Here is a 12,279-nt window from a genome sequence, read left to right on the forward strand (position 1 = left end):
TTGTAATTGTTGTCGCTATCTCACTCTATTTCCTGTCTGCGATCCCGAGAATGTCAAGCCGCTTTCTATTATCACTAATTGATTATCCTCTATCAAAGCACCTTATTATTTGTGAGTTGTAGCGATCAGCCCTATTATTTGTGGGCTTTCCCCTGACAGGCCTTTAATGGTGATGGTTGGTTTAACCCCCAGGCCTTGCTAATAGGATTTAGCAGCAGGTGACTGGTAACACACACACACACACCCCTATAACCCCTTCACCCCCGGGGAATATCAGACCCTCCCACTGCCTGCTCGGTGTAAAAGGCATACAAACACGGCACTAATTCAGCCCGGTCATTCCCCGCGAGCTGAATATATACACTGTACTGTCACTCCCGCCTCTCTTTTGTTTTGCGCCTGTGGGCTCGGGCTGCTCGCGGCAACACAGATGCACGCAAGAGCCGATGCAAATAAAGCAGAGGCTGAGACGGCGCCATCTTGGAGATGACAGACGACGGCCAGACGAAAAGGCCACGGCCCCTATACTCTGGTTGTCTCACGACAGAAATGTCACAACAAGCCATAAGGTTTGTAATTTTAATGACGTATATTTATATGCTCGCTTACAATTTGTTAATGGAAAACAGAAGGCATTTAAAGATTGATGGGATTTGATTGAGAAAATGTATTTTATTACAAGCAGAGCAATCAACATATTTTATTATTACTGAGAGACCGTTAGCATTAGAGGGCCGGTTTGAAGCGTGTCCCTGGTGTAAACGGCTAACAGGGCTGTCAGGTGAGGCCTCCCTGTCATTATAGCTCCCCGTCCATCAAGATCAGACCCGCTACCCGAGGCGCCTCCATTCTCTCACCTTTTATCACTTTATTTGGTGTCCATCCTTTCCCCGGTCTGCGGTCGCCGGTTGAGGCCATCCATTTCGGGCCCGACGCCGATGGGAAGGCGGAGCAAAGGGAACCTGGGCGGCGGCGACGCGGGGGCAGGACCGGGGAAGCGGGGAGGGGATGGGTTTGTTATCCTGGTAATTAAGGACAGAGTGGCTTCCATGCCGTGTGTGCGGACAGGATGAAGCAAATTACTGGAGTCTTTGTGAGGAAAAGCTGCTCCCTCTCTGCTCTGTCCATTCTCTGGGGAGCTCATCATCTTCTCTAACAGTCAGGATGGGATTTTGTACCCTCTATTCCCTCACCTTCTTCCTCCTTCTTTCTGTCTCTCTCCTCATTTCCTTTCACTTCCCTCTGTCACCCTTGTCCTGAAATGCATTAGGAAGTCTTAAGTGGCATTTCAGCATGAGAGCTGTAAACATGTGTGATTGTGTTGGAATTTTTGAGTATAATGGAAAACCATTTTCTGTCATCTTTATTCCTTTCAAAAGTGGGATTTTTTTTTTTCAAATATGCTATTTCTATTTACTTTACTTTTATACTATTCAATTCAAAAGACATATTCAAGTTGGACAGAGTGAAGCATTATGAAATACTTGAGATTTGGCCAAAAGTCTGGCTGACAAATGTCACTTTGAAGGCGAGAAAAGTACTTTGTTGTACTTTGTTATGTCTGTGTGACGGTTTCACCTGTATTTCTTCTTGTCGGGGCGTCTTGCCGCAGGATTCTTAGGCTGTTGTACTCAGGTGGGGCTGGAGAAAATGGTGTCCCTCCCAATGCCATGTGGTAGCAGCAGCAGCTGTATGGCAAGACAGCAAGAGAACGCTCTGGGGTTTAAAAGTACCCAAAGCATCCTGGGTAATTAGCCATTACGGTGCTGTCACAGAGGGTTCTGCAGTCAATACAGAGATAATTTGGGCAATGGTGAATGACAGTGCTGTCCAGGCTTTTGGGATGATCAAGGACAGATCCAGCTGCACCAGGCATCTGTCAGGCCCATGAATCACTCCTCCAGCCAGCAGCTGGGTGAGTGGAGCAGAGAGAATCACTGGAGAGGCATGTGTAGATGCACAAATAAACATGTTCCTCCTCTCTCCCATCGCCACACCGGGAAATGGCTATTAAAGGTCTGCCGTTACAGAGCAGCGAGTGGAAAAGGCTTGTTACCTTCAGTGGCAAATGAATGACATTGGGAATAAGGTGAGGAATAAAAGTCAGACCAAGGGGACATTTCTCACAGTCGTCTCGGCTGCATGGCTAAAGCCCGGAATATAGAAAGCGTGCAGTGTTCGGGTCGTGTTGTTTGTAAGGAAAAATAGCTAATGAGCTTCGCGTTTAAACAACAAGGCTTCTTACCTTGATGCAGACTGCACAACTTTTCAATGCGGCCTTTGAGTTACTCTCTAGTATTTTAATTTATAATTTAAAAACCATAACCCTTCTAACTTTTAACTAAAATTAAATTTATAAATTCATATGGAAGATTAAGATTGTTGGTTTAATTATGAAAACAAAAGCAATATATATATATGATTTTTCTATTTTTATTTATTATTTAGTATATTGTATTTATTTATACATCACCCCCACCCCCAAAAAAGAGGAAAGAAAAACGCATTTTGTCATATGTCTCCTGGTGTTTTATTTCACAATTCTCAAGGCCATAGTTTTGATTATCTCCAGACTTAATTTGCCGACTGGCCCGGATTCAACTATCTTATCTTGTTTTAGTTTTCATGTTTAAGCTGCAGTTTGCAGAACAATGCCTCTGTTGTATGTTATGCTGATAGGCTGTTCACATATCATCACCTTCCCAAAATAATTGCCCCTGTCATTTTTCAACTTTTTTCCCCTAAATCAACATCCTAATTTTTTGTGTTTTCTGTAAACCTTGGAAAAAAATGACTAAAACAATCGCCGATATTCAGCTTAAAGGGGCAGTTTGTCTTTGCTACCCTTTGATAAGTGACAACTTATTCAGTTAAGTTATATAAACCTTTTTGTGATGATTGTGCAACTTAGACAAATATGACTGGCAATCAGACCTTACATTAATTGACACAGACTTTCAGTTTTTCAATCAGGAAGCGAAAACATTGGTCATTTAAATTGCTTTTATGAATCAGATCTATTTTATTTAAGCATATTCCATCTCTGTTTTAAAAAGCTCTCCAAGTCTACAAGGTAAATCTCACGTGAGATCACTGGAATCAGCGTTTGCTCATCTACTTATCTAATTGGAAGGCTATTAATTAAAGAAATCGGACGAAATACTAAAATAAGCACAGGAAAATTGATTTATTCCGTAGGCCAAAAGTTGTCACTGTGTTACAGTGATTATTGATATTAATCCTTATCAGATATGATGCTGTTGTAGGCGATAATTTGCTGTACATGCATTAATGCGTGGTGCTGTTCCTCTCTGAGATATTCTTCAGTGCTGCATATTTAATCATACCTATAGGGCTCTGTCCTGGGACTGGGGCTTCTTCATATCATTCCTACGTCAATATTTTTCTCACTATGTTAACACAAAGCAGGCCTCTCAGCACCAAGGTACTGTGTCCTTGTACCACGGATGATAGGTATAGTCAAATTTTTGTGAAAACAGATATGATTTGTGACATGCCGAAGAGCTTATTCGATGTGAATAATGTATGATTATATTCAATCTTTCTGAACGCAATCGGTAAACTATTGATGTACAGAATTGGCTCTTGACAGTTTCTGCTGTATATGATGTGATTGCACTGAAAAAAGCAAGCGAGCTATTATAGCAAGAAAGGCGGATTTAAGAGTCCCCCCTCCTTCAACATAATCGCTACCATTCATCTGAGAATGAAGTAAACTCCATGATAGCCGGTGAAAGTCGCTATTCATCTCTTATACACTGACAGCCAATTAAAAATTGAAATAATCCACCCCCTTGCTTTTTTTTTTTTTTTGTAAGTGCAATGCTTATATTTAATTTCACATATGCGCTATAAATACCTGCCATTATTCTACATCAGTTTTGCTTGTCTCGTTTATGTTTTTTTAATGGAAAAGCATAACATCTGAATATTTACCTGCATTTTAGCAGGGCGGATAGCTTCTTGGCGACTGCTGCGTGACCACGTTTTAGTATTCCTCCGGGGTCCATTCACGTATATGCGTCTATAAAGGGAATTTGCAGAGAGCAATGTGAACATGTTATGTCGGTCATTTGCTGCGCAAGGATATTTTCCTTCAAACTGCATTTTAAATGCTGTGTTACTCCCCATTACTCTGCACCGAGAAACATTTAAATGCCCTTTAATTAGTGTGTCCTTCCACACTATCGATAGGCCACTGGTAATCACTCAGAGGACTAATGACTCCTAATTGAATTGCGCTAAAGTGAAACACAATAGGTCCTGTCATCAGAACCCAGACAGCAACATTTGGGAGGGAGCCCAAATCACAGATCATCTTGTTCAGCGGTGCACTAATTGAAGTTGCACATCTATGCACGAGAAAAGAGAAGGCTGGTGTTACCGTTGGTGTCAAATCATGCTCTTTCAGTAGAGCCTGGGGAGGGGGAACTAGATGGGGGTGGCTGGTGGATCATCAAATCTCAGTAGATATTGATTTGATCTTTTCATATTGTCAAGGAGAAATCTAATCATAATAGAGCAACATAGCATGATATCTCCCTCAAACGCCTTTTAACAGCGATCGCAGGGCCAGACGCTCCGGTACAGACCGAAATACTCCTGAGCTCCGCAGACCAGTGAGTGGTGTCCTCAAAGGTCCGTGCTCCCATAAAGCTCTGTAATCCTCCTGCATTTCCTGTTCAAAATAACTCAAATGGACAGTCTTGCTGTGGGAACAGGAGTAATCATGAATTTATTTGGCAGGCCGACGCGGACGTTACGCTAAATATATTCGCAGGTAGTTGAGGCCACTGCGTCGTGAGGCAGCCCTCGAACGGTGGTTAAACCGAGCTCAAATATAATGAAAGAATGAGAAAGATGAACACGTTCATATAGATAGGCTGTACATAGAGGGATTTTATATAGAATTTAATGATCCCATTTCCTGTAAAGTCTCATCGGCATCACAGAAACTTTCTGTCCTAATTATCCATTTCAGCCTGTCTGTTTCACATCTCTGCAGTCCCTCATTATTCCCCACAGCCATCTCACAGTCTGCTCAGTGTTACATTAGTAAAATAGAGCCTTTGATTTGTCCTCAACAGCACGGACAGTTTGAAAAACAAAAGGGAATGGAAGCCAGGAAGTGAAATAGAGGAAAACGAAGAAAGAGAAGACGCGAGAAAGTCTCCTTGCCCGGACGTGGCCTCGTTTGTTGAATATATTGAACGTGTCACCCTACAGTGTTTTGGGTGGAAACTAAATTTAAGGTCCCACAAGGGATTTAATGCATCACAGACATAATGGGGGATATTTTCGTTTGCTCTCTGAAGTATGAGAAACATTTCCCCCCCTGATGCAAGGAGCGGGAACTGCTGGAGGGCATTTGTAAAACAAAATTCCTTCACTTGACTGTGGAAACAATGAATGCCCGCAGCCCCGGTGCTTGTAATGATGCAGTGGAAGCCACTTCTTGTGATAAAAACCAAACTGCAACCCGTTCAGTTTCCGCGCGGCGTCTAGTTGACGTTTTCGCATGTAAACCTGAGAGACGTGCCGGATGAAAACGTCTCTGGGCGGCGTCCGCGGTGTCGTCTCGGGCTCCGGCTCGCTCGCGCTGATATAACGTCGGTCCTATTAAAGCGCTGCCTGCACCTTAATGGCCATATTTCAGTGCAGAAATCTCAGCGATAAGAACCCGATCATGTCGGGTCAGTCTGTTTGAAAGCAGCTCCTGCCACCGCTTCCCTTAATTAAACGCACACGGCGCCCCTTCATTCCCTGCATATTTCACCGCCGGGGACATTGATACTCATTATTTATTAAGTCTAAACATCGAGACTTGTGTCAAGAATACATCCATCACCGGCCGCTCGGAGTCAGCAGAAATGTTTCCACTCTGTCAGCAATTTTGGCAATTTGGGATGTTCTTAGCAGGGTCCTGACAGGGTCTTAAGAGTCGAAAAATGGCGTTCGAACGCAGGAATCGTGAGCGCCGTGGCAGGTTGTTTTTTTTTCTCCCGGTCCCTGCTCTAATGACGGTAATTAACAGGGCCACATTAGAGAGCCACCTCGAGAAGCATCTGACTGTTCATTTGCATGGCATTAAGACAAGGGGATGTTGTGCAGGAAAACGCTTGCTCTAAGTGCAGCAGTGCAGTTCTGCCTGTCTGGTAAGCCCTCCTATTCTGAAGAGCACCAGGACCCATTCTCCCATTCATTATGTGCCTAAAGCTTGAGTTATCCTCTCCTTGGTGCGGGGATGAATGTTATTAAAGGCATAGCTGTCTGACACAACTCTAATGAAAAATAGGATGTTTCTGAAGGTTATGTTGCCAGCTACTTCAGAAATGCCTGCTTCATTTTTCCCAACCCAACACAGGGCAATGTAATTCCCACCTCCTGATAGATCTTTTTGCTTTAAGTTTTTTTTTTTTTTTGCGCGGCTCTATGTGCTGGAGCCTCATCATAAAGAGACCTTTATTATCCGTGTTTCTAGATGCTCAACAAAGGGCGAGACGGGACTTTTTGGCAGATCATACAATTGTGAAAAACTGCATCCGTGCGTAGTGAAGGAGTGGCTGCGACTCGGAAAGTTTAATTGCAGCGTGTTTGATGCAGATGGAAGAGCGGGTTTAGCTTGCTGCCTTTTGCAGTGGGAAATTGTGTTTTTTTTTTTTTTTTTTTAATTTGCAGCTGCTTTTGTAGCCTTAATTAAGAAAATGAAAACCCCGGTAGTTTGAAATTACAATTTATATATTTCAGCAATCAATGCGGGTGACACTCGGATGACGCAAGCTGGTGACAGTGAGGGACGACTGCTCAGCGTTAGGGTCAGAATGGACTTTTCAGATCTCTGTCAGAGGTGGCAGGTCACGCAGAAGAAGATCTGACCCGCCCACACTGACGGGTTCCAGCTCGAGCCTTCGCAGTAATTCCTCCCCTCCCCCACTCCACTCCACTTTGGCCCCGCCGGCCCCTTAGAGCCCCATCAGAGCCACATGGGAGACCTGTGACAGACATGCAAGATACCAAGCTGCACAGAACGATGCCCATATTCAAATAACCTATCTGTAAGAACGCTATTTCCCTGTCTTGTAAGTTCATGACTCCACGCAAACTACTGATGCTGCAAGATCTAAACTTCAGATAAGACATGGATCATTCCTTTGCGGTCCTACTTGGTGCAATACATGCTATGGACTCTTCCATTTCCTTATCAGGCAGCCCTCCAAACAAACATTTATAATAAGGAACAAATTCATCTGGACACATTTTAAAGAATCTGTACTGACCGTAGGATGCTGCAAAAAAAAAAAAAGAAAATGTGTTTCTTATTCCTATTCATGTATGTAGGCTTAGAAATTTATGTTCTCCCTCAAAAACGGGAGAGAAGATTCTCACAGCAGATAGATGCAGTATATTTTCATTAACTGGACACCTATGCAATTATTTTATTTAAATCGAGTGCGCCACAGACGGAGTGCATGAAAGAATATGCAGAGGCATTGACACTGCCAAAATGAAATAAATAAATTAAAAAACACACACACACATCAGTTAGCCGAGACGCTTCCTGCGATCTTTTACTTAATTAAGATACAACTTTGAAGTCTAATTTATTAGAAATATAAAAAAAAAAGATGCTGTGTGAAAAATCAAGCAGTTGAGATAACTGACAAAAATAAACCGGAAGGAAAAAGAGTTTTATGGGGATTAAAATATTTTACTAAACAATAGAACAAACAGATAGTCACTCGTTGTTTCAGGGTTTTTTTTCCACCCTTTTTAATTTTATAATCAATTGTTTTTTACATTATTTTTTTAATTGGTTAATTTTAAGGATTTTGATTCCCTGAAGTCAATATGAGATTACATCAATTTAATTTTATGTCTGGTTTGAAACCCAAAAATGAATAATGTTAATTAACAGAGAAAAGAAAATTCTTACACACTGGCATTTAAGTAGCAAAAGTTAATGAAATGTAAGTGTGGGTGAGATGAACTCACCCTCCGGCGTCAGGAAACATGTGACTATTGCCGTTGCTTGGCGATTTATATTTCTGCATGGCAAAAAAAAAGTGTCGAGAGAACAAAGAGGACCATTGTCAAAGAGAAAGAGTGAACTTCAATGATTCCTCTTTATTTAGCAGCTGTTAACTCCAACCACGCTCCGCCTTCTGTCAAATGATAGAGTAGTTTGCTCTGGAATTCAGCTTGTACGCCTCAAAGAAATGATCCTGTGCATTGGTCTCATATATAATTATTTTTACATTGTAATTGAAATATTATTTAGAGGAGCCCCTGATTGCTCCTCTGTTAGACCACAGCAGCTTCTTCTTCGCTGTAATAAAGCAACAGACCCTAAACACAGATGTTTCCAGGTCAGCCAGCGAGACCCCTGACAATTGGTCGCCACCTCTCACTGTGTGTAAATCAGTCAGCCCCCCCCATTAAAAAAAAACAAAAAACAAAAAACACTCTGGCTCTATGGGTGATCCCTTTGTAAAAAAGAAAAAAAAATGGTTACAAGCTGAGGGTAGGGCTGTGACACTCTTTGGAACCTGGAAATATGAGGTTACAACTCATGTCAGCTTTTTCTTGCTTGATAAATATCAGGGAAAAAAAATTACTGTAAGCCCGCACGCATATTTATTCATACATACGCATTTGTGTACATGCTGATTTTTATTCATGACAAACTCGTATTTTCAGACCAGACACCTGGTTAATGTGTTCTGCCAACTTGTGAAGGGTTGATATCGTAGTTAGGCTCACCTGTGGAGCATTTAAAACAAAACGCAGCTATTGTCGCTGTTGTCTGGCATCGTGGTTTGTTAGGGATGTTTTTGAAGCAGCAAGTCTCTGTGTCAGATTATGCCACACATCCATTTGACTTTCATAAGGTGTTTACGCTTCAGAAATCGTGGCAATGGCTTCTCTCTTGTGCAAAGGCGTTTACATATGTTGTGTGTCTCAGAATTGCTGCCCCAGTTATAGCTATCATTCTGGGAAAAAAAAAAAAAAAAAAAAGGAGTTACATGAGGCTTGTCATTTTATATGTTCGTTTGTTATTTGCATTTAGTCAGGTCTTTCGATAAGGCATCAAAAAATACTTGCGTTGCCGAAAAAAAAAATAATTTTTTTTTTCAACAATTTTACCAACAATAGATGTGTGCATAATTTGATCCATTAAATGGAAAATTGTCACGGTCATTTTTTTTTTATGTTGCCACTTTCAATTACATCTTATCTTCAATGTTTTGTTTTCTTATCGTGCAATTTAAACAAATGTATTTACGGCTTATGTTCCGCACAAAGACGGGTAATAATGTGTTTAATGTGGACAACATTGCTTACACCTGGGCTCTTATTAGCGAGTGGAAGTCTGGTCTCAGGATCAGCGGCAGTATCCTTAAGGGATGGCCTCTCTTAGGGAAGGATGAAGCAAGTGCATGTGAAAAAAAACACAGCGTGAGTCCTGTTCAAAGGCACAGACAAGTTCTGACTGGATTAACATTTATTGACTGCTCGAGCTTTCCTCTTTTCTTAACACCCCCTCCTCTTTTTTTCTTTTTTTTTTCTTTTTCAAATTTTCTTTTGCCTTTCTTTTGCTCCAGGACAAAGATTCAAACTTAATTGCAGTGGCTGTTCCACCAACTGATCACCAATGTGCCAACAAAAGCCTCCCTAATAGGGGGTTCATTAAGGATTAGAAAGTCTCTATTACAAAACAAATTAAGCATGCTCTGATCTTAACCTATAGGTCGAACGGCATTACAGCAAAGTTTAAGCTGTTAGATGGCTGAAAAACTTATTACGGGTTAGCGCTGAGGTAGCAGTTTGGTATTGATTTTACGATAGCTAGGTATGATGATTTATGGAGTGCTTGTGTCAGTATAACAAGCTGAAGGACACACAATATCATCTCCAACATCATTAAAATTCAGAGGTCTCCAGAGCTAGCTCATCAAGTACTGTTCACCACCTTGGAAATTTCATGCACACACACACACACACACACACACACACAAATACACATGCATATATACACACACAGAGGCGCACACACACACACACACACACACACACACGCGCCAAGTCAGAACTATCGGGAACCAGATAAGGTGTGTATTCATGCGGGTTTTTTCAAGTTTTTACTTTTTTCTGCCACTTTGACGAAATATCGTACCACAACCCGAGTGCCTCTCCGTCTAAGTCGAACTGTTAAGCCTGAACTTCCCTGTTTTATTTTGTTGTTTTTTTTTTCATCCCCATCCATATGTTGTGATTTTTGTGTAAGTCTGGTTAATGCCGGCATCAATCGTACAGCAGTGCAGTTCAAAAGGTCTACCCTTAACACAATCAGTACCTTGGTGTCTGAGCAGCAGCCGCCACTCTGGGCAGTAAAATCTGTGGTACACTAGAGCCCCCTTTGGGCTCCTGGAGGTAATGCTGGCCTGGTCGCATTGAGCCCTGGTGAGGGGTTGAACATTTGTCCAAATGTTTATGAGTAACATCATGTTTGTCGCTGTAATTGTTTGAAGAGCCACTCTAATCCAAATTCTGCAGCAATCCACTCTTCTGTCTGCATGTTCAACATGTGACTAATGGTCAAGATAAAAACCCTCTCAACTGGATCTAGTTTTATTTGCGCTCTGCAAAGCACTCACTCTGCTCTGATGCTTGAGACACGTATTTACTATACAGCGATGCTCATTCAACCTTTTACATTTCATCAGATTTTCCTCATGTCTCATTATGTCATCAAATCCTTTGTCCTTGTACTTGATTTAATCACTCCACTACCTAGTTGCTCCAATGAATAATAAATGATAAGTCATATCACAAAAGAGAATTAACTAGAATCGCATTTTCAACACCGGAATACATCTCCTGTACCGCACGATATGAGCAGAATTTGTATTTCCATAATCGATAATAAGGGAAGGTTATTTTTTTTTCTTCCAATTCAGACATATCAGTTCGCCGCTTTCCCCCAAAGAACCCCAACAAGGAGACTTCAGACTACCATATCGAGTCCGGCTGTCCAAGGCTCGGCCTGTGGGATGGAGGAAAGCATCTGGACTTCTCTCTGTCTTTCTCTGTCTCTCAGATTCCTCTGGATCCACCCCCCTCATGGATCCCAGATTCTCTCCATCATCTCCTCCAACCGTGAGGTCTAAGCGGCAGGGCAGGGGCGTGTGGGTGGACATGCTGGTGCTGGCTGTGCGCTCCGTCTGCTAGTGAGTAATGGAAGTGCAGACGACCCCCAACGCGCACGAGCACAAGCCCACACACACAGAGACACACGCGTGCACGCTCGCCCGAATCTTGCACTCCTAGAAAAAGAAAGGCCATAGATGGAGAGGCAAGCACTCCTGCTGTGACTTGGCGCACCCCACTGGACAGCTGGAGACTTAGGGAAATGAATTGCTGCCAAACATGCCTGACAGACCAGGGGAGAGCTGGAAGTGCAAGGCTGGGCGAGGCCTGAGGTGGCTCCCATACCTGCAGCTGATCAACTGTAATTATCTACACTTATATAGCGAGACAGAAGGAAGTAAGGTGGAGACACACGTGCGCACGCATCAAGAATGACACGAATACACATTATACCGACATAATACAAACCAATGGGAAAAAAATGGTCCTTTGAGTTTGGAATGAATCGATTATCATGATGTTGCTCTCATGAGGAAATGCTATTTCCAGTTATTGTTTGGGATAGCCATTACTAGGCATAACATGTGTCTATACTGTTTCTCTAATTCCAATTACGTTGTGTAACAGCGAGGATTTGCACAAATAGTAAACGATTGGCCGAGACACAGCCTGAGATCCAATCCTCTAACATATAAATCATACTTATGTCTGTCACATTAAAGATGAATTAATAGAGGGCTTTAACTATACATTGTTTTCAATATTGATTTATATTTCAGTTGTTATCGTGATTAATTCATTAAGGAGCTGTGTTTTTTTAAGTCATATAGTCATATAATATCGAAAAAGCTTTATTTGGAGATCCCGGAGTCCAAAGCAACATGTTCGCGTTATTACTTTGTCAAACAAGACTTTGTCATGCAAGATTTACTGAAATACTCACTATTCTCCATTATTTTGGACAAATAAAGCAGTAAATACCCTCACTTACGAAGCTGAATCCGAAGGCCGTATGGTATTTTGTTTTTAGAAAAATGATGAAATTGTACGACTTTGTGAATTTTTCGTTCTGCTCAAGCTACGGGCCGGTCGTCTTGAGTTTATGGCTTT

The 12,279-nt window shown here is 42.0% G+C and overlaps 1 long non-coding RNA gene across 1 annotated transcript in view; it reads left to right on the forward strand.

The window, feature by feature from the left end:
• LOC147234977 (uncharacterized) overlaps positions 1 to 12,044 on the forward strand; it is a 65,845-nt gene extending 53,801 nt beyond the window's left edge. Inside the window, exon 3 of the long non-coding RNA XR_015106067.1 lies at positions 10,980 to 12,044. This is a non-coding gene — a long non-coding RNA (uncharacterized LOC147234977). The remainder of the gene's footprint in view (positions 1 to 10,979) is intronic.
• The last annotated feature ends 235 nt before the right edge of the window (positions 12,045 to 12,279 follow it).

This window comes from Fistularia commersonii, chromosome 4 (assembly GCF_037954325.1).
Source record: "Fistularia commersonii isolate RoL2024-O1a breed Wild chromosome 4, RoL_Fcom_v1.0, whole genome shotgun sequence".
In the NCBI taxonomy this organism is placed as follows: Eukaryota; Metazoa; Chordata; class Actinopteri; order Syngnathiformes; family Fistulariidae; genus Fistularia; species Fistularia commersonii.